Raw genomic sequence first — 6,033 nt, forward strand, 5'->3', positions numbered from 1 at the left:
TGAAATTGGATAAAAAAAACCTTACTTCGTGATTGCTATGTTCTAAGCATTGTGCTAAATGAAGGAGAAACAGAAGGGGAGGCAGTCCTTGTCCTCCATGAGAGCCTACCTTAATGGAGCTGAGAGGGAGGAGCTTCCCATTTAAGGGAGCCCAGGTGCAGAGTAAATGGAAAAAAACTAGGAGTCCTCAGAATGTAGCAACAAGGTGAATGGCAAGGCCGGCTGGTTCTCTATCTCAGCAGAATCTCTGCTGGTGACTTCCAGCTCAACCAGATGGAGCAACCATAAAACTCTTGTCACTTGCCCTCTGAGTGTCAGGGCTCATGTGAGGACTGGGTGGGGGGGAACTACCCTTTAAGACATGGTTCTTTCCACTCAGCAGTTTCTGGACAGAAAAGGTCTCGGGTTGAAGGTGTCATTGCCTGAGAAAAGCCTAGAAGGAAACTCAGGATTCTAGGTAGAAGAGATGAGGTGGGGAAAGATTCTAGGTATAGGGCACAGCCTTTTCTATGTACCTGCTTCCAAAGGAACATAGCTGGGAGTTGAATTGCCCATGTCAAGAACAGCCAAAAGGATTAGGTTGACTAGCGTATAGAACATATGAGGGGGAAGAAGTCATCATTTGTTAGAAATAGAGGATGGGGTCATGTTGTGAAACTTCATCATGGTGGGAGAAGATCATGGATTTGAGAAAGCTCCGACGAGTCCAACCAAGCAAGAAATACCAGGTGTCGGGTCCCAGGGCTGGGTTGTATGTTTGTCATCTGGGGGCCAGCTGGCTAATTTTGGAGAAATTCTAAACCAGGTTGATGACAGAATCATGAATTTATCATTTGCAGAAACTCAATATGTTTTGTTTTGTTTTTGGACTGCAAACTTACTATGAGTCAAGAGCGTGACAATGAAACAAATGAAGCTGTGGTGAATGGAATTAGGAGATGCAGAGCTTCCAGAAATAAGGAGATAGCAGTGTCTTCCTCCCCTCCCCACCTTCAGCTTCTTCCTTCCTCTCTGTCTGATCAGAATTCATCTGAGGCATGGAGTTCAGTTCCAGTCACTTCAGTTGAAACTGGGGGGGTGGGTAAATAGAGTAGTGCAACCAAAATGGTGGAAGGTCTGAGTTTCGACCATATGAGAACTGGTTGAGGGAATTAGAAAGGTTGGATCCTTGATTCTCTTTCAGAGCTTGAAACAAGCTGAGGACTTTCATGGGACCTTTTCTGATTCTCCAAGCTTCTCCCAGTGAAATTACTTTGCAAATTTCTCTCTGGTTTTTATTTATATATATTTGCTAGCTTCTTGGGGGAGGGGTTGTTTTTGTTCAGTCTTGGAATCTCCGATATCTTTGAAGAATAGCCAGGTGGCTCTTGGGCTCAAATCAGGCCTCAGGTACTTATTAACTGTGTAATCCTGGGAAAATTGTTAACCTTTATTTGCCTCAGTTTCCTCTGTTATAAAAATGAGGCTAGCAATCATACTTATTTTGCATGATCATTTGTGAGAATAAAAAAAGTATTTGTAAAGTGCTTCTTACAGGGTCTGACACATAGTTGGTGTTTATTTCATCTTTGTGTTGAACTCTGTGACGCCCACCTGGGGTGCTCTTGATGGAGATCCTAGAGTGTTTGCCATGACTTTCTCTGGTTCATTGACAAATGAGGAGACTGAGGCAAACAGGGTGAAATGACTTGCCCAGGGTCAGCAAGTGTCTATGGTCACATTCAAACTCAGGACCATGAGTCTTCCTGACTCCAGGCCCAGATCTATATTTACTATGGTGTCCCCTGGCTGCCCCGGAACATAGTAGATGCTCTAAAAAGACATATTTCCTTCTCTTTCCCTGGGTATCTTTGAGGAAGAAGACTGAGCCCAGGCACCTTCAGAAGAGGACATACAGGATGTTGAAGGGACCTGAGTCTATGTCCTAGGTTGTTGTTATTGTGATTAACTGCTACTACTATTATTGTTCCTGTTGCTGTTGTCTTAGGTGAGAACTGGTTGAAGGAATAAAGGATGATTAACTAAAAGAAGCCTCAGAAGAACATAGGAACTGCCTATGAGGCCTTGGAAGGCTGCCTCATAGAAGGCTTAGCTTGGCTCTGCTTGGCCCCAGAGGGAAGAATGAGGAGGACCAGGGGGAAGATGTAATGAGACAGGCTCAGTTAGGTGAAGGGTCTGAAGAGGCTTCCTAGAGACCTGAGCTGTCTGGACCTTGATAGCCACCTGGACAAGGCCTGGGTTTCCATTCCTCCAAGGTCCTCAAGCTTCAAGGTTGATGGTGCGGTCTGGTGGGGCTTTCTGTTGTTGGGTTGCTGCTCCTCTCCTCACATTTGGGAGATGTTTTCTGAACCATTAAGCAGAGGATTGAGTTCTTGCCTTCTAATGTCCTTTTCAGGGAGAATGGCATCTTTCCAGCTCTGAGTCCTCCCCAGGCAGGATGGGGCATGCTAAGTTCTGGGGATAGTGAGATGACCTGCCTGCCTGAGGCTCCAAGTGTGGGAAGGGGAGTAGGGAGGGTAGGAAAATGCAGATATTAATCCGCCAAGTCACCTTTCTGTGGTTCAAATGCCTTCTAGCAAGGCACAGAACAGGAAGAGAAAGTCCAAACAAAACGTTCCTTACCATCTCTGGGACTCAAGTGAAGCACCGCTGACGCAGAGGCAGGCCTGGGTGAAGCCAACGGGGTTTGTGCTGAAATCGAAGAGGCAGACATTCCCAGGTGCAGGATGAGACCCATACCAAGAGGCATGGTCTTCTTCCTAGGGCCAAGAGAGCCAACGGTCTCTCGTTCCACTTCCTGGAGCCTGGCAGCATCTGATAGCACATGGGGCTTGGACTACAGCTGTAATCAAAGCTGAGGAGAAAGAGGAGATTGTGAGAAGGGGAATCGCTTCAGATTTCGTATTTCTTAATCCAGAATCATGGAGAGGATCAAAGCCCTCCAAATAGCCAAGGTATGGGTTTGGGGTGGGAGGATATGAATTTTGAATCTTAGCTCTATTTCTTTAGGTCTAGAGCTCAAAAGGACCTAAGAGGCCACTTGGTCCTCTGAAGTTTCTTGTGTATTGTCTTCCCTGATTAGACTGGCAGTTCTTTGAGGGCAGGGCACTGGTTTTCTTATTTCATATTTGTATTCCCAATTCTTAGTTCAGGATCTGGCACCCAGCAGTCATTTCATAAATGTTTATCAATTATTTACTCATTAGTCCAACCCTTTCATTTTATAGATGAGAAAGATGGACTGAGATTGGATCATAGACTTAGAGGTGGAAGGAGCATGACAGCCATCAGGCCATTAATGACCCTCATTTGATAACTAAGGAAAGTGAGGTCTCTTAGACGACAAGCAATTCAGGGGAATAGATTTAGAGCTGGGGGGTGGGGTGGGAATCTTAGGGACCATTTAAACCAAACTCTTCATTTTGAAAGTCAAGAGACTGGCTCAAGGTCAAATGGGTAAAAGAATTAATAAATTGATTTACTCATCCTAGAGAGCTATGGTAAGGAAAGTGATAGTCCAACCAACTTTGTGATTTGGAGAATCCTCAAATGGCATCTGTGGGTGGGTTGTTGGAATACAGAAAGGAAACACTATCTAATCATTTCATTTCAGAAGCAAAGGGATTGAAGATGAGAGAAGAGTTGACTTGCCTCAAATTGTGTGACTAATAGGTGCCAGAGAGAGCCAAAGACCAGAGAGAAGACATGGATGGGCAGGAATGATCAGGAGGGAGATTTCAGCCAGTTTAAGGAGAAATTCTGCAACAATTAGTGGTGCAAAAAACCTGAATGGATTGCCTTGCAAATTCATTCATTCGATCATTGGTTTTATCATTCATTTGTTCTATGTAAGCATTTATGATGTACCTTCTATACTCTAAAATTCATTCATTCATTTGTGGATTCCTGCATGTCTATGTAACCATTAATAAAGCACCTTCTACACTCTAAAATTCATTCATTCATTTGTCGATTCATTCACTGTCTAAATAAACATTTATGAAGCACAACCAGGTGAGAGGGAATAGGGCATAGAGGAGGGTGGCTGGACTCCTGAGTTTAAGTCCTGTTTTTGATCCATACTGGCTGTGTGTCTCTGAGTGAGTCATTGACCTCTCTGGCTCTTTGGTCAGCCTAAGAGGGTAAGTTCCAGTGAGGACACTTGTTTTGAAAGAGGAAGTTTCCCTTGTGGAAAACTGACACTTAACTGACACACACACACACACACACACACACACACACACACACACACACACTCTCTCTCTCTCTCTCTCTCTCTCTCTCTCTCTCTCTCTCTCTCTCTCTCTCTCCAAAATCCTAGCCAAGGACTGGGCTAGGAACAGGGAATATAAAGGCAAAAATGAGATGAACCTGCCCTAAAGAACTTAAATTCTTTTGGGGAAAGATAAGATACAAACATAATAGAATACAAAGCATATACAGGGCAAAAACCAATTGATTTCTGAAGTGAATGGAGTGGCCCACTGAAGGAAGCTGTGCCTGGGTTGATCTTTGAAGGAAGCTGTCTGGGGATGCTAAGAGGCAGAGGAAGGAAGAAACCTGAGTTCTTTTATTTTTTATTTTTTTTTTGCAAGGCTATAGGATTAAGTGGCTTGCCCAAGGCCACACAGCTAGGTAATTATGAAATGTCTGAGGTCACATTTGAACTCAGGTCATCCTGACTCCAGGGCCAGTACTCTATCCACTGCACCACCTAGCTGCCCAGAAACCTGAGTTCAAGTTATGACAGAAAGTCTATATAAAACAAAAGTAGTGGATGTTTAGTTCTGGCAACAGCAAACAAAGACTAGATCATAAGAATCTGAGAAGAGCTAAACACTAATCCTGGAAAGGTAGAGTCCAGACAGGTTGCAAAGGGCTCTCAGGGCTAAAGAGAAGAGGCCCGTGGGATTCCTGAGCAGGAGAGTGACATGGTCAGGCTTGTGTTTTAGGACTCTGTGGAGGAGAGATTGGAGAGGGGAGAGGCTGAAGGCTGAAAGATCAATGAAAAGATGACAATAATGGTCCAGGGGGAGGGAGGCCTTCCAGTGGAACCTGATGGCCTCTTGGGGGAATCCTTATTCAGATGGAAGTTTGGCTCCATGACCCCTGATGTCCTTGTCAACCCTAAACTTCTAGGGTTCTAAACTGGGAAATCAGCTGAGGTCCCCTGACTCCCCTCCCAGGTGCCTCCCACTGGCCAGCAAACATAGAAGGGTCAGAATTCATTCAGTCAGAGTTTAAAGTGAATCTCTCCCATAGGTTCTTACCTAACACATAGACATATGGACAGGCACACACATGTATGCTCATATACCATGTACACACACATGTACAAGAAATAAAATTGGAAAATCAAGGACATGAATCACATAAAGAGATGCTTGCCTTAAAAAAGTTTCTTTTTTTTTTTCCTTTTCGAGCATTATGTCTTTGATTAAATTTTAAGCAATTGAAAAATGGTACTTATTAGAGTAGGGACAATTTTGGGAACCTTGAAGTTAAAAGGGCCATAGAACAAGACATATCAGAACTGGGAGTGTCAGAGCTGGGGGGTCTTAGAACAGGGGATTCAGAGGTGGGAGGGGCCTTAGAACAGGGATGTCTGGGCTGGGAGGGGTCTTAGAGATCATCTTCCTGCCCAGGAGTCCTTAACCTGACAGCCACTAGGGCTTTTGTTGTAGATAGATTTCTGGTGGTCTATGGCTTTAGGAGAGGAAAGTTGTACCTTTATTTTTCTTTTTACCTTATTTTCACTAATCTTTGGTTTCCTTGTATCCCTATACATTTGCTACATTTAAAAGCAGGATCCTGAGAAGAGTCTCTTGGGGGTTCCAGAATCCCATGCTTACTGGGGAAGGAATGGAATCCCAGAGAGGGGCCCAGGGCCAGCCTCCTGCCATCCCTGGGCTATCTGTGGGTTGTGGGGCTGGGAGGATGCTCAGGGAGGCAGGGACCTGCTACAGACCTTCAATTAGAGACAGACGGCCCAACCTTTCCCTCAGTCTTTCAGTATCATTGCTCTTTCAGTGC

The 6,033-nt window shown here is 44.6% G+C and overlaps 1 long non-coding RNA gene across 1 annotated transcript; it reads left to right on the forward strand.

The window, feature by feature from the left end:
* The first annotated feature begins 1,208 nt into the window (after nt 1-1,208).
* On the forward strand, nt 1,209-4,300 carry LOC141510936 (uncharacterized). Its single transcript, XR_012475201.1, has 2 exons — nt 1,209-2,954; nt 3,614-4,300. It is a non-coding gene; the product is annotated as an uncharacterized LOC141510936 (long non-coding RNA).
* Nucleotides 4,301-6,033: the final 1,733 nt, after the last annotated feature.

Source organism: Macrotis lagotis, chromosome 2 (genome assembly GCF_037893015.1).
Source record: "Macrotis lagotis isolate mMagLag1 chromosome 2, bilby.v1.9.chrom.fasta, whole genome shotgun sequence".
Lineage (NCBI taxonomy): Eukaryota > Metazoa > Chordata > Mammalia > Peramelemorphia > Peramelidae > Macrotis > Macrotis lagotis.